The sequence below is a fragment of the Eriocheir sinensis genome, chromosome 4, assembly GCF_024679095.1.
Source record: "Eriocheir sinensis breed Jianghai 21 chromosome 4, ASM2467909v1, whole genome shotgun sequence".
NCBI classification, from domain to species: Eukaryota; Metazoa; Arthropoda; class Malacostraca; order Decapoda; family Varunidae; genus Eriocheir; species Eriocheir sinensis.
In genome coordinates, this window is record NC_066512.1 from 19837774 (window position 1) to 19861110 (window position 23337).

At 41.6% G+C, this 23337-nt stretch overlaps 1 protein-coding gene and 1 long non-coding RNA gene across 12 annotated transcripts in view; one reads left to right on the plus strand and one right to left on the minus strand.

Moving 5' to 3' along the window:
• LOC127009660 (uncharacterized) overlaps positions 1-23337 on the plus strand; it is a 196798-nt gene that overhangs the window by 150257 nt on the left and 23204 nt on the right. Inside the window, exon 3 of the long non-coding RNA XR_007762130.1 lies at positions 1064-1099. This is a non-coding gene — a long non-coding RNA (uncharacterized LOC127009660). The remainder of the gene's footprint in view (positions 1-1063; positions 1100-23337) is intronic.
• LOC127009585 (GAS2-like protein 3) overlaps positions 1-23337 on the minus strand; it is a 206103-nt gene that overhangs the window by 19284 nt on the left and 163482 nt on the right. The gene's annotated exons all lie outside the window — the stretch shown is intronic.

Genomic DNA, 23337 nt, shown 5'->3' on the forward strand with positions numbered 1-23337 from the left:
TTGCGCTGTGTCAGAATCGACGTTTAGTAGCATTTGTTTATTACTGTGACTCGTGATGGTGTAGTTCAATGTTGGACAGAGCAGATAAAGAGAGATACCGATACAGGCTTACAGTGTCTGATGCGAGTTGTATGTCGTATGTAATTAGTAGGATATATAACACAAGTGAAGAATGCTCGCTAATTTTTACGCACATTACTAATTAGTTATTATATAATGAACAAAAATTGCTTTGAAAAAATGGTATGTTGTATACAAATGAAATACTGTAAATAAAAAAATGAATGTTTAATACACTTTATTCTGACAATAGTTCTTTTACGTTAGCTCAGTTTTTTTCTCGCTTTTATTTTTGTTCCTGATGCAAGAACTAAAAGGAGTCATGCGCACAGAGTAAAGGCGATGCCCTGAGCACGAAAGAGGTCACATCGCAAAGTTCAGCACTGTAGCACCACCAGAGGGAGGCAGCGCTGTTTCCTCGGCGCGTCCCTCTCGGCAACACTGGCGGGCAAAAAGCTCAAGGTTCATTCCGTGGCTTTGTTGATTTCCAGTATTTTCTTCTTAACTTTTTTATATTTTTCCCTCGAAAGTTAAACCAACTGCAATTATAAGTTCCGTACCGGCGCTCTTGTTTATTTTTGTTGTTGTTGTTGTTGTTGTTGTTCTGTTTCGCCTCAATTGTAGTAGTTGTTTAGGTCTGCGACAACAAAATGTGCGTGTGTGTGTGTGTGTGTGTGTGTGTGTGTGTGTGTGTGTGTGTGTGTGTGTGTGTGTGTGTGTGTGTGTGTGTGTGTGTGTGTGTGTGTGTGTGTGTGTGTGTGTGTGTGTGTGTGTGTGTGTGTGTGTGTTCACTTTGCTTATCTGAAATATTAAAACGTTTCACTTTCTTACATATGACTTTTTTTTTTTACGTCCGCTATTGCAGTCTGCCATTTTTTCCTTTTTTTTTCCTTTTCCTTTTCCTTTTATGGCTCAGTAAATGAATAAACTAAACCGTAAGACCTTTATTCCGCGTCTTCACAAACTCACTAATAATGCATGTTTTTTTTTTCTTTTTCTGCAGGAGTGAAAGTGTGTGGCGCTCGAGAGGGAAGGAAAGGTAAGGTAAGCTACGTTATGTTTTACCTGGTTGAAATTTGCTCGTTTTCGCTTATAAATGCTCACATTCCTCTCCATCTCATTTTCCCTCATTTTCTATTTTCATCATCCCTTTTCTTATTTTCCCTCCGTCATTTTCCATCATTTTCTATTTTTATCATATCCCTTTTCTCATTTTCCCTCCGTCATTTTCCCTCATTTTCTATTTTCATCATCCCTTTCCTCATTTTCCCTGCGACATTTTCCATCATTCTTCCATAATTAATCTTCTCTTCCTTTTTTTTTTGTCATTCCTGCTTTCTTTTTTCGTCATTAATTCCTCCCTTTTTGCTGTGGCCTTCATTCTTCTTCCGTCACCCTACCTTCCTTTCCTTTCTTTTCCTTTCCTTTCCATTTCTTTCCATTCATCTTCTATCATCCTACCTTCCTTTCCTTTATTTTATTTTCCTTTCTTTTCCTTTCCATTTCTTTCCATTTAGTTTTTGCCATCCTTTCCTGCTCTTTTCCCATCATTCTTCCTTTCCTCTCTCCATATTCCTTCCTTCATCATCTCCATCATCCTCTTATCATCCTACTCTCCCCTCTCCTCCAGCCTCCTCTCCATCATACTATCTGATATATTTTCCGTCTCCTACTCCCGTCCCGTCCCATCACTCTACGTCCTTTGCCCATCACTTTTCATCATCACCGTCTCTCCTTATTCCCTCTTTCTTTCCTTCTCTGTCATCCAATCCAATCTCTTTTCCCTTTTCTCATTACATAATTTTTTACGTCCCATAATTCTTCCTTTTCCTCTCTTTCCTTTCCTTCTTACATCATCACCTTCCCTCCTTATTCCTTTCTCCTTTCCTCCCATTCTCCTTCCTCCCTCCATTCAGTTCTAATCTCCTTTCTCTTACCTTATTCCTTCCCTCTTCCCGTACGTCCCTTTCTCATCTCCTTCCATCATCACCCTCCCTCCTCTCCTTATTCCTCTATCCTTCTCTTCCATCCTCCTTCCTCCCTCCATTCCGTTCTAATCTCCTTTCTCTTACTTTATTCCATCACTTCCCGTCCTTCCCTTTCCCATCTCCTTCCGTCATTACCAACCCTTCTTTTTCCTTTCTCCCTTCCTCCCATTTTTCTTCCTCCCTCCATTCCTATTCGATCTCTTTTTCCCTTTCCTCATTCCATCCTCTTCCCGTCCGTCCCTTTCCCATCTCCTTCCATCATTACCATCCCTCCTTTTTCTTTTCTCCTTCCCTCCCATTCTCCTTCCTCCCTCCATTCCTATTTGATTTCTTTTCCCTTACTTCATTCCACCACTCCCGTCCGTCTCTTTCCCATCTCCTTCCATTATCACCATCCTTCCCTACCCGTTTACTCTTCCTTTCCATTCTCCTTCCTCTCTCCATACCTATTCGCTCTGTTTCTATCTCCATGTATCACCATCCCTCCTGCTTCCTTTCCTCTTCCCTCCCATTCTCCTTCCTCCTTCCATTACTCATCTTTCTGTTCCGTTTCTATATCGGTTTAGCATCACCATTTCTCCTTAAACCCACCTTCTTTCCTTACCTTCACCCTCCTTTTCAATCTCCAATTCCTGTAAACCAGCTTCCTTAATCCCACCTTCCTCCTTTATACCTTCCCTTCCATCCCCCGCCTTTTGTATACCGGCCTCTACCGACTTGTAAAACGTACGATGACAGTCATCAGCTCATCGTCCCTTATTGCCCGCCGCACCGCCTCTTAACTCTTCGGTATAGCGAGTTTGGGTTTTCGGTTCTCGTTTCCAGGGTGCAAGTTAGTTCGCGTCTCTGTTTTCAATGTCCTGCAGCCTGAGTTTCTGTTTTTCCTTAGTCCTTATGTTTTCCTGGTGCATGGTGTATTGATTTCTCTTTTTATTTAACTCTTTTGTCTCTCAAGTTCGGTTTTATGTTCTCGTTTCCAGTAGTTCGCGTCTCTGTTTTCGATGTCTTGCAGTCTTCGCTTCTGGTTTCCCTTAGTCCTTATGTCTCCCTGGTGCATGGTGTATTGATTTCTCTTTTCATTTAACTCTTCTGTCTCTCAAGTTTGGTTTTCGGTTCTCGTTTCCAGGGTGCAAGTCAGTTCGCGTCTCTGTTTTCGATGTCCTTCAGCCCGAGTTTCTGTTCTGGTTTCCCTTAGTCCTTATGATTTCCTGGTGCATGGTGTATTGATTTTTCTTTTCATTTAACTCTTCTGTCTCTCAAGTTTGGTTTTATGTTCTCGCTTCCAGCAGTTCGCATCTCTGTTTTCATTGTCCTGCAGCCTTCGTATCTGGTCTCCCTTAGTCCTTATGTCTCCTTGGTGCATGGTATATTGATTTTCCATTTCTCCCTCGTATTTGCAGCCTCTTAACTTCTTCGGAACAGTAAATAACTTTGTGTTCTCATATCACGCTTTGCTTCTTCGATTTCTTAGTGTTTCAGTCTTCGATTTTCCTTTCGTAGTCTTCCTGATTTCCAGTTACATACTTTTCTTCCTCCTTTTGTATTGGTAGCAAGAGGGTATAATGTCAGTCAGGCTTGAATATGCATGTCTTTGAGAGAATGTGCTTCTGCAGTAGAAGGGAAAGGTCCTGAAAGACAGACCATACGGTTCCGTCCTATACACGAGATGCCGCAGCTGACAGGACGCCATAATCCTTAGGTAACAAACAGTGGTGTAGCGGGGAGAGCAGGAAGGGAGGGAGGGAGAGGGAGGAACGGAGAGTTGAGAGCATTTAGTTGTGTGTGTGTGTGTGTGTGTGTGTGTGTGTGTGTGTGTGTGTGTGTGTGTGTGTGTGTGTTCTATCCTTTCACACAGCCACGACTCCCCACTCCACATTTCTTCACTAAGTTGTTGTTGATATATAATTAAACGAGGAAGTGGAGAAGGCGAGAGACGAGCAGTAAAAAGAAAAAAGTCCGTCTTTGGCGCTTCTTGAGGTGAATAGCGTCAAAGGGACGTGCTAATCCAGCCGCCGGTGGAGTTAGCGTCTCTTGAAGCTCCAACTCAAAGAAAATGGAAAATAATCAGAAAAAGGATTTATTACGTTTAATATTAAGACCGAAAGTGAGATGATAAATATTGGCTATCACGTAAATACTCGCATTACTGTAAGAAAATGAATACGAAGGAAACATTATAGTCTTCTGCATCACGAGGGAAACAAACATTCACCTTACTAGGCCAACAAACATTCGCATAAGGGGGTGACAAACATTCGCAGTGCGCGGGCAACAAACATTCGCATAACAAGGTAACAAACAACGTCAAGATATTAAAGTTTGGCAACACCGCGAGCCTGAGGGGAAGAAAGGTGGAAGAAACGGCGCAGAGAGAGAGAGAGAGAGAGAGAGAGAGAGAGAGAGAGAGAGAGAGAGAGAGAGAGGGGAGGGAGCTATCTGATATAACTGGTACACATTAAAGAAAAAAAAAACATACCGGTATTAATATGATAATTCTCAGGGAAGGGATATGCTCAAGCGGATGGTGAAAATAACATACGAAATTAATTATAATCGTATAATATGAAGTGATTAGGGAGGTTGGTAATGAGTATGTAGAAACAGGAAAGTAAAATACATAATAATAAAAATAATTAGAGGACGTTTCGGTGTGTGTGTGTGTGTGTGTGTGTGTGTGTGCACCTGCTATCTCCCCAATGGATGTGCCTCCTCCTACTCCTCCTCCTCCTCCTCCTCCCTCTTATCTCCACTTTGTCTCCCTTTCTTCTCCCGGCTTCAGTGACCCCTTCAGTACCCTTTGTATATTTCTCTCTCTCTCTCTCTCTCTCTCTCTCTCTCTCTCTCTCTCTCTCTCTCTCTCTCTCTCCCTTCCTGGCATTCCCACCTCCTGTTTCTCCCTCCATCCGTCCCTCTCTCCCCTCCTTTCCTCCTCTGTCTCCCTCCGTGCCTTTCATTCTTTGTCTCCTTCCCTCCTCTTCTCCCTTCTCTCTCTCGCTCTCTCTCCATCCCTTCTTCCAGCTTATCAGACACTTTCCTCTTCTCTCCCTCAACCACACATCATTGTATTGTTTCCATGTGAATTATCGAGGAGAGAGAGAGAGAGAGAGAGAGAGAGAGAGAGAGAGAGATATTCCACAACTCCTCAACACAGTACATACCCGCGCCGAGGCATTGCGACCCGTGTATGAAATATTGAAACTGCTGTCGTGTTCATCGTGGTAAAGGTGAAGAATTTTTAGGTACGAAGAGGAGGAGGAGGAGGAAGAGGAAGAATAAGAAGGAAATTAAGTAGAAGAAGAAGAACAAGAACAAGAAGAACAAGAACAAGGGCATGAGAAAGAAAAACAAAACAGAAGAAGAGAAGAAGAAGAAGAAAGCAACAAAGAAACATCGAAGTAACAGTGAAAAGGAAATCTGGAGAAGGAGGAGGAAAAGGAGGAGAAGGAAGAGGAGGAAGAAAAAGAGGAAGAAGAAAAAATAACAAAGAAACATTGAAGTAGCAGTAAAGAGAAAGCCTGAAGAAAGAGGAGCAGGAGGAGGAAAAGTAGAAGGAGCGGGGGCCATTGTGTCATAAGTACCATTCATAACCCTCCTCCATTTCCTCCACTTTTCTTCCTCCTTTCCTCCATTCATCCTTCCTTCTTCATCCTTTTTCCTCTTTCCCTTCCGCCGAGAGCGCGCGCCAGTCATTCGCTTATGCATGTGAGGGGATTTATGACAAGTGTGTAAGAGCTTTTTTCCCCTCTGTGGCAACTATTACCTCACTCCGCTGCCGTCGCCGCTACTGCAGAAGGAATTATTGACGGTTTGGGCTGCCAGACGTACTCCCTGTGTGTGTGTGTGTGTGTGTGTGTGTGTGTGTGTGTGTGTGTGTGTGTGATAAGGGAGACAAGGAAAGCAGAAGAGAGAACTGAGAGAGAGCAGAAGAACGCGAGAAAAGGAAAGATAAATGAGGAAAACGAGGGAAAAAGAAGAGTTTGAGGAGTCAGAGAGAGAGAGAGAGAGAGAGAGAGAGAGAGAGATTCCGCGGCGTGTCAATTATTTCCTTCGTGAGCCGCCAGCTAAAGGCAAAGGAAGAATGGCGCTGAAGTATTCCTCGCTATTCACGCCACTTTTCCTTCCTCATAATCCCCTCATGACCCCTTCCCTCTGCTTCCCCACGCCACTCTTCACTTCCCTTCCCCCCTCTCCCCTTCCCTCGGCCTCCCCACGCTACTCGTCTCTTCCCTTCCCTTCGTCGCCATCCTCAGCATCCCACACCATCGATCCTCCACGTTCTTCGCTCCCTCATTTCAATATCTCAGTCATCCTCCTTCTATCATTTCCTATAATAATCCTAATCTGCTTTTTGTTGCCTCCATCCTCCTCTTCCAATATAATCCTTTCCATCATCTTTCTTTCCCCTACGGTCTTTATCCTTTTACTTCTCCTCCTCCTCTTCCTTTTTCCATCTTTTACAGCTCCTCATCCTCCCTCCCATTCCTTCACCTTTTCCACCTCTCCCAGTTCCCCTCACACCCTCCTCCTCCTCTATTTCCTCTTCTCTCTCTTTTATCTCTCCTATAAAACTAACATATACTCCCATGCACATCTTTTATTTTCCCCAATTCTCCTTTTATTTTTTGCTTATTTGCCACTCTATTGTTTTATAATTTCCCTTAGCCGTTTTTCTTTTACAGTGTTCCTTTTTTATCTCAGTTTTAACCTTGTCCAATTATTTCTATCACCTAAGTCTTTTTTTTTTTTAATAAATTCACCTTTTTCCATTATATGTGTTTTAATAGTCCAAATCTGCCTCTTATGGCCATCCTCCTCCTCCTCCTATATAGTCCTCTCCATTGTCCCCCTCCCCCTCTAAGTCTTTTTTATCTTCCTTCTTCACCAGTACTTCCTCCTCTTCTCCCTCTTATCTCTCTCTCATAAACCTTTAATGCGATCCCACTTTTTCGAACTCCCATACGCACTCTTTCTTACCCTTCTCTTTTTTTTTTTCTTATTAGCCTCTCCTCTATTCTTCTTTATTTCTTTTATGCCCTTTTTCAGCATCCCTCCCTCTCATTGTTAACGCTGTCCTCTTATATTTATCTCTATCACCTATTTTTCTTTCCCTTTTTTTTCTTATCAGCCTCTCCTCTATTCTTTCTAACTTCTCTTATCCCCTTTTTCAGCATTCCTCCATCTCATTGTTAGCCCTGTCCTCTTAAATATCTCTATCACCCATGCCTTTCCTCTTTTTCCTTTTTTTCTAATCAGCCTCTCCCCTATTCTTTCTAACTAATCTTATCCCCTTTTTCAGCATCCCTCTATCTATCTCATTGTTAACTCTGTCTACTTCTTATATATTTGGTACTGTTGTCTTTCTAATCCTACGTATACCAATCTATCTTCGTTGCTTCCCTTTTGCCTATCACCATCCCTCTATTATTTTAAACTTTCCATAGCAATTTTTCCAGCAGCTCCTCCATCCTATCCCCATCCCTGCCCGTTTCCATATTTTTATCACCTCAGTTTTCCTATTCCTCCCCTAACACCTGTCTCCCCTCCCGCGACTCACCTGTCTCGTCCAATCAATTCACCTCTACTGTAGCTCACCTGGCTCCCTTTCCTTCCCTTTCCCTACCTACCTACCTCTTCTAATGCGTCTCCTTCCCTTCCTTCACCTACGTTACCTTTCTGTCGCCATCCCTACTCACACAACTTATCTTCCTCCCTTTCCTTACTGATGTCACCTTCCACACTCTTTCCCTACTTATTTCAACACATTTCCCTCCCTTACTACATCCACATTGCCTCTACCTTACCTCCTCTACCGTTTTCACTCATCTGCCTTCCTTTCCTCATCGACTTCAACTTTTCCTCTCTTTCCTTTACTCTTCCAACTCACCTCCTCCCTTCTGTCATCCATGTTACCTTTCCCTCACCTTTCCTACCTCTTCTAGCACATCTTCCTTCCTCCTCTCACCCAAACTACTTTTCCCTCATCTTCCTTACCTTATCCAACTCATCCTCCTTCCTCCCTTCCCTCACCCACGTCATCGTTCCTAATTTACCACTCATCTTCTCCGTATTTCTCCCAGCTTCACTCACTCATTCCACCCTTCTCATCTCGCCTTACCCTTTCCCTCTAATATGCCCCCATTTTTCCAGCTCTCCTCACATTCTTCCCTCACTCACATCACCTCATACAACCCTTATCTTTCCTTCACCCTTTCCATCTCTTCCAGCTTCCCTCACAACCTTCCCCTCTTCCTCCTCCTCCCTGATCCTCTCCTTTTTCCATCTTTTATACCTCATCATCCTCCCTTTCCCCCTTTGCTTCACCCTTTCCATCTCTTCCAGCTCCCCTCACAACCTTCCCCCCTTCCTCCTCCTCTCTGATGTTCCTCTTTTTCCACCTTTTACAGCTCCCTCCTACCTCCCTCCCTTTCCCTGAACCTTTCCACCTCTCCCAACACCCCTCAATTATCCTTCACCATTTCATCTTCACCACCGCTCACTCGCCTCGTACCCTTTCCAGCTCCCCTCACAACCTTCCCTCACCCATTTCATCTCCACCACAGCTCACTTCCCATCAGACATTCCACCCTTCCTTCCTCGCACATGCCTCCCTCTCTCTCCCTCTCCACGCTCATTGGGGCCCGTTCAGCCAACATGAATGCCAAAAGGATATTCTATTATTTATGAGGGGTGGCGGAGGATGAGGAGAAATGAAGGGTTGGAGAGCAGAAAGAAACCAAGAAGAGGGAGCGACGGGTGGAGGGGATGAGAGGAAACAACCCCTTCCCTCCCCACCTCCGTAACTTGCAAACCCTCCATCCTCCCCCTTGTTTTTTTTTTATTGGGGGGGGGTGCAGGTAGACTAGGAGAGGAAGGGAAGGAGAGAGAGGGAAATGGAAGAGAAAGGAGTAAAAAGAGAGAGAAGGAACCAAGAGGGATAATGATAAAAGAGAGAGAGAGAGAGAGAGAGAGAGAGAGAGAGAGAGAGAGAGAGAGAGAGAGAGAGAGAGAGAGAGAGAGAGAGAGAGAGAGAGAGAGAGAGAATACTTAAGGGCCATGGAGTAATCAAATATGCATGTGATGCCTCGTGTATGACGCAGCCCAGGGGAGGCGACGTGTGTGTGTGTGTGTGTTCATGTGATCACTTAGGAAGATGCTTTTTTTTACTGGTCTTGGCGGGAAATGTTGGTTCTTTGCATTTCACTTTCCTGCATATTTCGCAGTTTTCGTCGTGCATTTTAAATTTCATATGCTTGACACTTTTTCTCACTGAAGTTATTTATTTGTTTATTTTTATTTATTTTTTTGCTTTAACTAATATGTATTTTTTCCGCTTTTGCTTCTCGAAAATATTAAAAGCTGACTCATAGATCCTTGTAAGTGTTATGTATGTACGTGTATACTGTGTAGTTCATAACACACACACACACACACACACACACACACACACACACACACACATATTTTCACATACACAAACACACAAACAAACAAACACATACACAACACCTGCCACGCTCCAACAAACACGAGACGATGATATCACAACAAGGAGGGAAGAAGGGGAAGAGGGGAGAAGGGAGGAGGTAGGGAAGGGTGGGGAGGAGGGAGTCGTGTCTGGGCCCAGGTGTGTGCCGCGACAACACTTGGCTGTGGTTCAAATGGTCGTCGCGTCGTTCCAGTAAATCCAACTCTCGGGAAGCTGGCGGCTGGCTGGTCTGGCTGGTCCCTCCTCCATGGCCCCTTCGTCCCTTGGCAGTGCGCGGGGCCAGGCCAGAAGGGGGGAGGTGGGTGTTGGTGGCGAGGCTGACTAGCTGGAGGCGGAAGGGGCGGACGAGCGTGTGTGTGGAGGATGGATATAGCAAAAACGTGGGGTCATATCCGTTATCCTGCGGCATAGGCGACTATTCTCCTACCACTACTACTATTACTACTGCTAAGCCTACTAAGGTGCTGCTGCTACAACTACTACTACTACTACTACTACTACTACTACTACTACTGCGTCTGTCAGGATCGATCACAGTGTTAGCGTATACTCAGGCTGCCTTTCTAGCGGAGACAAGTGGGTGTGAGCTGGTGTGAGTGCGGTGGGCCAACACTCCACTCCTCTGCTCGATAAGTTATTTAGGGCTGAAGGAGGGAAGGATTATGTGGGATGACAGAGGTGATGAGGGATGACGGAATGATCCAGGTTCCATTCGGGTATTGATCTTGTTCTCCTGTTTTGTTGTTGTTGTCTATACTTGTCTCCTTTCCATAAAGATTCCTTAAGTTACGTCACCTAATCAACGTAACCTTCACCTGGCAACATAAATTACTAGCTCACAGCACACATCGTCACGCTCCCCCCCCCCTCACCCGACCCAGCGATATACTAACTACACTTCAAAACAACAGAAACAGTAACAACAGCAACCGCATCCCAAGCTACATGGGAACACATTAGGGGGTGAAGAAGACTCATCCGTACCAGCACACAGCACCAAGGAAAGGCGATATAGAAACAACATCAGAAAAAGGAATAGGAAGTGAAAGAACACCAGGAAAAGGAAAAGGAAGTAAAAGAACGCCAGGGAAAAGAAAATACAGAAAAAGAACACCAGAAAAAAGGGAAATACAGAAAAAGCACCAGAGAAAGGGAAATACAGGAAAAAGAACACCAGGAAAAAGGAAAATTCGGAAGAAAAGAATACCAGAAAGAAGGAAAATACCGAAAAAGAACACCAGAAAAAAGGAAATTACAGAAAAAGAATACCAGGAAAAGAACACCAGAAAAAGAACGCCAGAAAAAGGAAAATACTGAAAAAGAACACCAGAAAAAGGAAAATACTGAAAAAGAACACCAGAAAAAGGAAAATACTGAAAAAGAACACCAGAAAAAGGAAAATACTGAAAAAGAACACCAGAAAAAGGAAAATACTGAAAAAGAACACCAGAAAAAGGAAAATACTGAAAAAGAACAACAGAAAAAGGAAAATACTAAAAAGAACACCAGAAAAAAAGGAAAGAACTGAAAAAGAACACCAGAAAAAAGGAAAATACAGAAAAAGAACACCAGAAAAAAGGAAAATACAGAAAAAGAACACCAGAAAAAAGGAAAATACAGAAAAAGAACACCAGAAAAAAGGAAAATAATTGAAAAAAACACCAGAAAAAGGAAATTACAGAAAAAGAACACCAGAAAAAAAGGAAAAAATTGAAAAAAACACCAGAAAAAGGAAAAATACAGAAAAAGAACACTAGAAAAAAGGAAAATACTGAAAAAGAACACCAGAAAAAAAGGAAAAAATTGAAAAAACACCAGAAAAAGGAAAAATACAGAAAAAGAACACTAGAAAAAAGGAAAATACAGAAAAAGAACACTAGAAAACAAGGAAAATACTGAAAAAGAACACCAGAAAAAGAAAACCAACAAAAAAAAAGAACGCCAGGAAAAGGAAATTACAGAAAAAAAGAACACCATAAAAACGATTATAGCTCTCACACACACCGTCACACACACACACACATACACACTCACGCTCACCTCACCTGACGTCATCTCATACACTCCCCTGCCACATAACTACACTAAACAATAACAGCAGCAACCACACCCCTTTGCCACACCTTTCGCCCCCTAGCCACGCCCTGCACCCACCCACCGTTCGAGCCCCGCCCAAGCTCCCCCTCTCACTCAGCCCTCAGCAGAGTCACAACTATTTATCCTCAGTACACATACTCCCTCTCTCTCTCTCTCTCTCTCTCATTGCTTTTTTCTTCCGCCAGGCACGATCGGAATGTTTTCTTTCTTCCTTTCTTCCCATTTTTATCCCATTTTCCTTTTTTCCCTTCTTTCTTTATTACTTCCTTCCTTTCGTTTAGTTTTCCTTATTTAACTTTTCTTTTCTTACTACATTAATCCTCTTTTTTTTCCTTCCTTCCTCCTTTCATTCCTTCCTTATTTCCTTCTCCTTCCTGCCTTCCTTTCTTTATATTATCCTTCCTTTTTTTCTTCCCTTCTTTGATTCCTTCTTTCTGTCATTCAATAATTCCATTCTTCCTTTCTTTCTACCTTCCTTCCTCATTATCTCCCCTTCCTTCCTCCCTTTCTTTCTTCCTCTTCCTACTTTCCTCTTTTTCTATTTCCTTCCTTCCCTTCAACCCACCACCACTCACAGGAGGCTTCAAAAAGGTGTCTGCGGCGTTCCTAAAGGTATTGACATCCTTCTTCCTTTCTTCGGCTTCTTTAGTGATTATGACGCCTTGTTTACTTTTGTGCCCCCCCTCCTCCTCCCCCTCCTCTTCCACCTCCACCTCCTCTTCCTTCTGCTACACCTGACCCTCCTCCTCCTCTTTCTCCTTTGCACCTGTATCCCTCCTCTTCCTCCCCCTCCTCCTCCTCCTCCTGAGAATGGCACGCGTCTACTGTTTGCCGTTTGCGTTGATCTGTTTGCTCTCCGTCAACAGATAAGGTGGAGAAAGACTTTTTTTTTTTGTGCTACTGCTGCTATGTTGACTGATGGGTGGTGGTGGTGGTGGTGGTGAGGGTTTGTCGAGGTTGTTATTATTGTTGTTATTGTTGCTATTATCATCAGTAAGGGTAGTGGTAATGACAGTAAATCATTAAGTAATATCAGTAATCTGGTATTTAATTATGTTTCTTTTGTCCCATTAATCGTTTCAGTATTAGAGATCGTTCCCCATCAATGGTTTATTCTATTAGGCGTTATTGAAGTGTAAAAATCCCTGTCTCACTTCTAAAACTGCTCCACTAACTTGCAGGATTAGAGAAAACTTACTGCCGTGTGAATAATTGACTCCCACGGAAAGAGAGTAATGAAAAATATATAACGGGAGGAGGAGAGAGAAGGAGGAAAAGGGAATACGGGAGGAAAGGAAAGAAGGGTTTTGAGTTGTAGGAAAAAGAGAATCAACGAAAAAGTAACAACAAGGAATAACAAGGAAGATGATGAGGAAGGCGGAGAGAGAAGGAAGAAAAGGGAATACGGGAGGAAAGGAAAGAAGGGTTTTGAGTTATAGGAAAAAGAGAATCAACAAAAAAGGTAACAACAACAAGAAATAACAAGGAAGATGATGAGGAATCGTAATTTGAAAGAAGAACGAAGTGAGAAATATGGAACTAGAGAATGTAAGGAACAGAAAGATTTATAAAGGAAAAGCAAAGGGATGATTTCGATGAATCAAGAAAGAAACAAAATAGAGAAAGAATAAGGAACCGTTCACATAAAAAGAGATGTTTAAAGTAGGCAGCTCTTTGACATTCTGGTAGGAAGAGTGGATCCATCAATGGGGGAAGAGCCTGAGGGGGGAGATAGGAACGAGAGGAAGAAGGGGATACATTATTACTGAACGCCATATCACGAGACGGCTATACTGCAGGGAGTAAGGGAGACGGAAGGGAGGGTGAATAACGCAAAGAGTAGGCAGAGAGAGAGAGAGAGAGAGAGAGAGAGAGAGAGAGAGAGAGAGAGGGAGAAGGAGAGAGAAACGGAAGAAAACAAAAAGAATAAGGTGAAGAAAACCACTGTAAGGGAAGCAACATGCGTATAAATAAATAAATAAAGGACAAAAAAGAAGAAAAAAACACAAGCTGCACGGGTAGGCGATGCTTGAAAGAAAGAAAGAAAAGGGGGAAGAAGAAAAAGAAGAAGAAAAAAAGAAAAGAAGAAGGAAAGAAATGGAAGAAGAAGAAGAAAGAAAGCAAAGGAGGAGAGAAAGAAGAAGAAAAAGAAAAAGAAAAGAATAAAAGGTGGAGAAAAAAAGAACAAGAAAATAGAAGAAAAAAATATAGAAAAGTAAAAAAGAAAAAGTGAAGAGGAGGAGTAGGAGCAAAATAAAGAAACCTAATCGTATATTCAGCGCCACAGTTCCATTTCGAAGGGCGGCTGTCGGGGGAGTGGTTGTGGGAGGGGAGGGGGCGGGTGCGAAGGGTGGAAAAAACAGGTGGGTCGGGCCTCCGTTGTGAATAAAAACCTTAGGGGCATGAACTGAAGGGAGGGAGAGAGGGAGAGAGTGGGAGAGAGGGAGATAAGGCATATATGTAAGAAGGTTGCTGAGTAGATAGTACGCTGGTAGAATAAGAACGATATACAAGGTAGATGATAGATAGAAGGTTACTGAGTGAATAATAAGCTGGTGGAATAAGAGAAGAATATATAAGGAAGGTTGATAGATAAATAGAAGGTTGCTGAATGAATAGTGACGTGGTAGAATAAAACAAAAAATATAGAAGGTTGGTTGATAGATAGATAAGAGGTTGCTGAGTAAATAGTAACGTGGTACTATGAGAAAAAAGTACAGTAGGTAGACTGATAGATAAATAGAAGGTTGTTGAAGGAGTATTAAGATGGTAAAATGAGAAAAGAAAATAGAGAAAGTAGGTTGATAGATGGATAGAAAAGGGACTTGTAGGAGGTGGAGAGGAAAAGGGGGAAGGAAGATAACATAAATAAATTAGTAAGTAACTGTTAATGGAAAGAGAAATAGGAGGAGGTAGGTGAATTGGTAGAAGTGTAAATTATTCAGTAGTTTTATTAGTAAGAGTGATAAGCAAGCGTTGGATAGATAGGAAAGTAAACATCAAAAAGGAGATAAAGAAACAAGATAAAAACGTACCAGTATGCATAGATAAGTAGATGGACAAGCTGGCAAATAGATAAGTAGGTAGATATTAAAAAGATAGGTGCATATTATAAAAAAAAATGAGAAGGAAAGTAAAGATAACAAATTAGGGTGTGTATATAATGAAGGAGGATGGGTAGTGAATAGGTCAGTTGATGGATAAGCTGGCAAATAGAGAGTGATAGATAAATAGGTGTTTAAAAAAATAGATGCATATATAAAAATGAAGAAGAAAGTAAAGACAACAAATTGGGATATGTATTTAATGAAGGAGGAGGATGGGTAGTGAACAGGTCAGTAGATGGATAACCTGGCAAATAAATAGTGATAGATAGAAATAGTGTTTAGAAAATAGATGCATATATAATAATGAAAAAGAAATAAAGATAACATATATGGCTATGTATATAATGAAGGAGAAGGTTGGTTAGTAAATAGGTCAGTAGATAGATAAGTTGGCAAATAATTAGTGATAGATAGAAATATTGTTTAGAAAATAGATGCATATATAAAAATGAGGAAGAAAGTAAAGATAAATATGGGTATGTATAAAATAAAGGAGGATGGATAGTGAATAGGTCAGTAGGCAAGTAGGTAGATGAACTAGAGATAAGGCCACAAAAAAAAGATAAAGTGATATGTAAGATTTGTTCTGAGCATATACACGTACAATAAATTCTAACATGCATGGGAGGGGAACGTGTTAAATGACCCGTCTGTTAACTGTTCGTCCTCGGTAGTGTGTGGTTTTTTTTTTCCACGATATTTGCAGAGTCAGCAGCGGAGGAAAAGGATCGACGAAGGTAGTGAATAACGCTGTACATCGTCTCACTCACGTTACCAGACAAATAATAGTGAAAAAAAATAAAACTGATAAAATAAAACTAGAATTATACGAGTCGGAAAAAAAACAAGGCTATCATTTAATGGGAGGCTATTATTTATCTATCAAACAAACGCACACGCACACACACACACACACACACACACACACACACACACACACACGTCCATCTTCTCCACCTCGATGATAAATGGTGCGTGAAATAACACAGTAAACAATGGCAGGAGAGGGCGGACGCGAACACCGATAACGAATAAACAATAGACGAGGGGTTAGAGATAAAGAAGGAACAGAGGAAATTAGGATAAACAAGGAATAGGGAAGAATGATGATAAGATAAATGGATGAAAACAAAACTAAAGACAAATGAGAAAGAAAAGGAAAAAAATCGAAAAATTGTACAGAAAAGGAATGAAATGGAGGCAGAAATAAAGACGAGAGGAAGAATGTATCAGAATAGGGAAGAATGATGATAAGATACATAGACGAAAACAAAACTAATTAAACAAATGAGAAAGAAAAGATAAAAACTCGAAAAATTATTACACTGAAAAGAAATGAAAGGGAGGCAGAAATAAAGACGAGAGGAAGAATGTATCAGAAAAAGGGAAGCAGTTGACAGCATAAAAATAATAGTGTAGAATAACAGAAGAATATAATAAAACCGCAAGAATAGACAGTGAAGAGACGAATAAGGAAACAAACCAAATTAGGAGAAAGTTGATAAAGATAGACGAAAGAAAAATAGAAAAGAAAATTAGATGCAAAAAAGAAAAATAGGAAATGAAAATGATAATGACGACGATTGAAGAGCAAAACAACATAGAAAAAAGGGAAAAGAAAAAGGGAAACTAGAATTAATAGAAAGGAAAATAACAGAAAAAGAATAAAACGGTACAAGACAAGAGACGAAAATAGAAGCGAGATAAAGAATGGAAAAAAAAATGAAAACCAGAAGAATGAGAAAAAAGGGAACAAGAATGGATACAGAGAAAGAGATGAGAAAATAAAAAAAAAGAAAGAGGCACAAAACTGGAGACGAAAATAGAAGCGAGATATATAAAGGAAAAGAAGAAAAGAAAAACAAAAATAATAAAAAAAAGGGAACAAGAATGGATACAGAGTAAGAGAAAAAAAAGAAGAAAAAACGCCCAAAACTGGGGAGGAAAAGGAGGAGAGAAAGGAGGAAGAAGAGGAGAGAAAGTGGAAGGGAGAAGAGAAACTGAAAACGAGACAGAAAGGAAGGGAAAGAAGGTAAAAAGGAAGATGTAGAAGAAGGGAAGGAAGGAGGAAGGGAAGGAAGGATCGTCGGGATAATGTAAAAGAGAAAGAGATATACGAGAGAAAAAGTGAAACAAAAATATATTTGAAAAAGTAAAAAATCAAAGAAAATAACAAAACCGTAAAAAAAAAAAAAAGTAAGAGTATAAAAAAGACTCACGAATACTGAAAGAGACGAGCAATGGCACTCTATTTTCAGAACAAAGAAAAAAAGAAGCATGCAGAGTCGAGGCAGGAATAGATTGGGCAAGGACAAGGGCAAGGGAGGAGAAAAAAAAGATAGCATGACTCCCACAAATCTAAAGAGAAATAAAAAAAAAACACGCCTCTTATCATGAAACAGAGAGTAAAGGAGAAAAAAAAATAGATCGGAACAAAAAAGTAAGAGTAAAGAGACGAATGCAAAAATAGACCAAAAGAGAAAAAGAGGACAATAGAGGAAAAAAATGAAAACAGAATAAACAAGGAAAAAAGAGCAAGTGGGCAGAATAACGAGAGAATATAAATAGCCGGATGTTTGTAAAATAAAGACGAAAGAAAAAAAATGCGTTCAATGGAAAAGGAAATGAAAGAAACACAGGATGAAACTGAAAATTGAGACGAGAAAGATATTCGTGAAGAAGAAAAAAATTGCATCAAAAAAGGACGACGCGAATAAGCAGCGAAGACCAAATTAGAGCAACTGAAAATAAACACGGAAAAAATACGGAAATGAAAGAAAAAAAGGATAGAAAGTGGCTCCAAAAATATAGGTATAAAGGCCGAAGACAAAAGTAGATAGGAAAAGAGTTTGTAGGGAAAAAGAAAACAAACCAAGGGACAACTAGAGTAAGTCATAGATGTAGATTATGAAATAGAAAAAAAGTGTAAAGCTATGTATATGTAAAGCAATAACAATGAACAGTGAAGAGACGGAGACAAGAAAAAAAATATATATAATAGATAGAAGAAGTCTACACATTAAATGATAAGGATTTAAAATAAGCAGAAAAAGTTAAAAAAAAATTGGTAGAAGCAGAATTTAAGTAGAGTTTGGAAAGATAAGATTGAAATAATAAAAAAAAAGCTTCTACAGAGACGAGCAAGCCGTATCTAGTCTAGACGAAGATAGAAACAGGAGACATGCACACACAAAAAGAAACTAGAAACATTATGACTCTCACGAATACTGAAATAGACGAGCAATGGCACTCTATTTTAAGAACAAAGAAAACGAAAAGCATGCAGAGTCGAGGCAGGAATAGATTGAGCAAGAACAAGGGAGGATAGAAAAAAAGATATCATGACTCCCACAAATCTAAAGAGAGAAAAAACACGCCTCTGATCTTGAAACAGAGAATAAAGAAAAAGAAAAAACAGATGGAAACAAAAAAGAAGAGTAAAGAGTCGAGTGCAAAAATAGACCAAAAGAGAAAAAGAGAACAATAGAGGAAATAATGAAGACAGAATACACAAGAAAAAAAAGAGGAAATGCAGGAGAATAAATAATGAAGACAGAATACACAAGAAAAAAAGAGCAAATGCAGGACAACGATAGAGTATAAATAGACGAAAGAAAGAAATTGAGTCTGGAGAAACATGATAGTGCTTACAACATTGAACAAGACACCCGAGCAGCGTCCAAACTGATATGAAAGGTTACAAGAAAAGGGAAAATGGATGCAGACAGGAAATATAAGGTAAAGTGCAAAAGAACAGGTATAAACGCGATGCCTTTAACAAACACCTAAGTACATATACGAACAAGATGCGACGCTAATCACCAAGAAACAAACATAAAGAAAAACTAATTACTGAAAGGAAACAAACAGATGACAAAGACGAACGAAATCAGAACAACAAACAAACCTCTACGTCTCGCACAAAAAAACACTAAAGAAACAAACAAAAACAACAAAAGAAAACGAACCATTGAACGAAAACAAACAAACAGCAAAAAAGAAAAAGATCAGAAAAGACAAACCACAACGTCACACACACACACACACACACACACACACACACACACACACACACACACACACAAACAACCACTTAAACAAGACCAGCGAACAAGCCGCTTCCAGACCTCACCGAATCGCACCATTTACCTGTCACACCTTCCTAACACCAACTCATTAAGCTCACCTGCCGCCGCCAGACTCACCTGTGGCAACGTGTGGTCGGCTTGGCTAATTTGGACAGTTCTTTGTTTTCCAAGGGAGGGAAGGAAAGACGAACAAAAGGAGGGAAAGAAGAGAAGAAAAAGAAGAAGGAATTAAGGAAGGAGAGAAAGAAGAAAGGTGAAAAAAATAGGAGAGGAAGAAAGAAAGACACTCTGATCGTGCCTGATGGAAGAAAAAAAAAGAGAATTTGGGGTTTAGAAGAATGTAACCACAAAGTAAGGTATGGGAGAGAGAGAGAGGGAGACGGAGAGAGGGAGAGGAGAAGGAGGGGTAGCAAAAGGGTGTATGTGAGAGGTATTCTAAATGAGAGTGAGGGGACGAATAAGAGAGCGGTAAAGAAAGGGGAAGAGACAGCCGAGGGGGAGAGAGGACACGCTGAGGTGTTATTGAAGAGCAGCGGAAAGGAGACAGACAGACTGAGGGGAAGGAGGGCGAAGGAGAGGGAGAAAAGGGGCTGGAGATGACGATTATGGAAAAGGGCAAAAGGAGGGGAAAGAGAGAGCGGGAGACCAAGTGAAGGAGAGGTAAGTTGAGTTGTAATTGAAGAGGAAGAAAAAGGGGAGAGACTGAAAGGGAAGGAGTATGAAGAAGTAGAAGAAGAAGAAGAAGAAGAAGGGCTGTAGATGACGATTATGGAAAAGGGAGAAATTAAGAGAAAGAGAGGGTAGGAGGGGCAAGTTGAAGTCCTATTGAAGATGAACGGAAAAGGGGAGAGACTGAAGGGGAAGAAGTGCAAAGGAGAGGAAGAAGGGCTGTAGATGACGATTATGGAAAAGATAAAAGGGAAAAGAATGAGAAAGAGAGGGGAGGAGGGGCAAGTTAAGGTGTTATTGAAGAGGAAAGAAAAAGGGGAGAGATAGAAGGAGAAAAAGTGCAAAAAAGAGGAAGAAGAAGGGCTGTAAATGACGATTATGGAAGAGGGGGAAAGGAAAAGAAGAAGAAAGAGAGGGGAGGAGGGGAAAGTTGAGGTGCTATTGAAGAGGAACGAAAAAGGGTAGAGACTGAAAGGGAAGGTGTGCGAAGAAGAGGAAGAAGAGGGACTGTGGATGATAATTATAGAGAAGGATCGTTTGGGGATAAGGAGTCTGGGTAAGATTAGGATGAGGGGTGTGGGATGAAGGGAAGGGAAGCGAAGGGAAGGGACGGGAGGGGAGGGGAGGGGAGGGGAGGGGAGGTAAAGGAAGGGAAGGGAAAGGAACATAAGAACATGAGAACGTAGGAGTCTGCAAGAGGCCGGTAGGTCTGTACGAGGCAGCTCCTTTGAACCTAAGCTCCCGTGAATCTAGCCCCACCTAATATCCCTGTCCATGAATTTATCTAATCTATTTTTGAATGTGACAGTTGTATTGGCACTCACCACATGACTGCTCAGCCTGTTCCACTCATCCACCACTCTGTTAGTAAACCAATTTTTGCTTACGTCCCTGTTGAATCTGAATTTATCCAGTTTAAACCCATTACTACGTGTCCTATCTGATTCTCTTGGGAGGTGGTGGCTGGAAAAGAATAAAAAATAGATGAAAGTAATAAATGAGTGTGTAAGAGGTAGAGTAAATGATTGAGGGAAGGAATAAGAGAGAGAGAAAACAAAAAGAAAGGGAAGAGGGAATAAAGAAGAAGGGGGAGAGAGGAGCTAAATGAAATAAAAAAAGAGAGGTAGAGAATGTTTACAGTGTGATGGGAAGAATAAGGAAGGGAAAAGGAGGATAATGCTAAAATGAAAAAAGAAAAAGAGGTAGAGATTGGTTACAATAAGGGGAAGAATAGGAAATAGAAGAAGGAATAAACACGGGAAATAGAGCTAAAAGAAATAAAAAAAAGAAAAGAGGTAGGGAGTGTTTAAAGTGTGAGAGGGCAAGAATAAATCATCAAGAGGCGGAGTTAAAAATGAAAGGAGCAGATGATGAGGCGAAGGGAGAGGAAAGGGGGATGAAGGATGCATGAGACGGTGTGGCCAAGGTGTGAGGGTGGGGAAAAGAGGACCAAGAAAATAAAGAGGTAGAGGAAAAACGTCTTAGCACATATGAGGAAAGAAGGAATGGGGGAAAAATGACATAGTGGGAGCAAATAAGAGTAGGGAAAAAGGGGGAAAGGGGAAAAGTTGGTGGATAAATGGGAAAATGAGGAAAAGGAATAGGCGGTCGAAAGAAAGGAAAGGGAGAGATAAGAGGAGAAAAGTGAGGGAATGGGAAAGTGGGGAAGAAAATCGAAGGAAATGAGAGATGAAAATGAAAAAAAAAAACGGTAGTATGTGAAAAGTGGGAAAAGAAAGGAGGAAAATGAAGGAAAATCAGGCGAAGGAAAGAGAAGGGAGTAAGGAAAACGAAAAGGAAGGAAGAAAGGAAAGAGAATGGAAGAAAATGAAGAAAAATGAGACGAAGAAAAGAGAAGGAAGTAAGGAAAACGAAAAGGAAGGAAGAAAGGAAAGAGAAAGTAGGAAAATGAAGGAAAATGAGACGAAGGAAAGCGAAAAGTAATAAAGTAAAAAGGAGGAAAATGAAGGAGAATGAGACGAAGGAAAGAGAAGCAAGTAAGGAAAGCGAAAAGTAATAAAGTAAAAAGGAGGAAAATAAAGCAAAACAAGACGAAGAACGAGGAAAAAAGTAAGGAAAGGAAGAGAGACAGAACAAGCGAAAGAGAAAGGAAGAAAATAAACAGAAATAAGGTAAAGGAAGGAAAACAGGAGAGGGGTGCGCAGATAACGAGACCCAAGACAGCTCCATATAGTTGTATTCCGCTGTAGTAAGAGCCAGAGGGGCGCCGCGTGCATCGTGTTGGCAGGAGGTAGACACGGAGGGCGGTGAAGAGGAGGAGGAGGAGGAGGAGGAAGAGGAATAGGAGGAGGAGGAGGAAAGTGTGATGGCTGTGGATATAGAGATCGTTATATTAAGGGTGGAGGAGTGGCAATCATCATGGAGGAAAAAGTGGAAGAATAATTGGAGAAGAAAAAGAGGAGAGGAAAAGGAGGAAGAGGAGGAGGAGGAGGAAAGTGTGATAGCTGTGGATATAGAGATCGTTATATTAAGGGTGGAGGAGTGGCAATCATCATGGAGGAAAGAGTGGAAGAATAAGAGCAGAAGAAAAAGAGGAAGATGAGGAGAATGTGTTAGCTGTGGATGCAGAGAGTGGAAGTAATCATGGAGGAAAGAGTGGAAGAATAAGTGGAGAAGAAAAAGAGGAGGAGGAGGAAGAAAAAAAATGTGATAGTTGTGGATGCAGAGAGTGGAAGTAATCATGAAGAAAAGAGTGGAAGAGTGTGGAGAAGAATAAAAGAGAGAGGAGGAGGAGAAGGAGGAGATGGAGGGTGGAAGATAGAGGCAAAGGAAGGTTAAAGAGAGTACGAACAAAGTGACTAAGAATAAACTGAGACACTGAATCATAAGAGAAAACACGTAACCAGAGATAAATAGATAGATAGAAGTAGAGAGAGCGATAGATGAAGATGACGGAGCGGAGAGAGTGAGCGATCAATAAAAGTGCGATAGAGTAGTAAAGGGAGCGAGATAAGAAAAATAAGAAAACAGGTGAAGGGAGGAAATGGCGCATAACAAGGAACACAAAGGAGTCCCGGCACCACAAGGGCCCTAACGACCCTCTTGATAAAGGGAAAAAGAGGGAGCCAGGGAGACAAGGGAGGGAGGGAGGGAGGGACGGCGCGATGGGACGAGTGGGAGAGGAGAATGAAAGAAACGGAAAGATGGACGCTAGAAAGTTGTCGAGTTACATGCGAGTTGGGGAAAAATCAGAAATTTGAGCCATGATGAATGAAGGAGAGAAATGAGAATGTTGTTGAAGATGCGACGATGTGTGGAAAGACCGGGAGAGAGATGATGGTGGACGAGGAGGAAGGAATACGACAGAGGAGCCATGAGTAGTTACACACGTGGCCTCCGTGGCGGGAGTGAAGCAAGATGCAGCGATGTGTATGAAGACTGTGTGAGATGAAGGTGGACAAGACGGGAGGACTGTGTCAGAGAAGTCATGAGTAGGTACGCATGTGACTTCTGCGGCAGGAGTGAGAAAAGAGAGAGAAAACGTTGAGGAGCACCCCCTCACCACGTCCACACCCCCGCAGCGTACGCCATGGGCCCGGCGGACGTGCGGCGCGTCGACGGAATAACTAAAATATTAAATCAGCTGCCGCCATCATGATGGCCGCCGGCACTGTTTCCAGGCGCGGAGCAGCTGGCCTTGATTAAGCCTCCCGCCGCCCCGATGGCCGCCTCACGGGGCGGGAATCCAATGAGTGTCCTGTTGACAAGACTAATCAAGCGAGGCTCTGCACACACGGCTGCAGCGACACCCTCCCCCCCACCCCCCCACCCCTTCCCCCCTCGTCTGTCTTACGTGTCCGGTTATGTCTCTGTTGACGCCT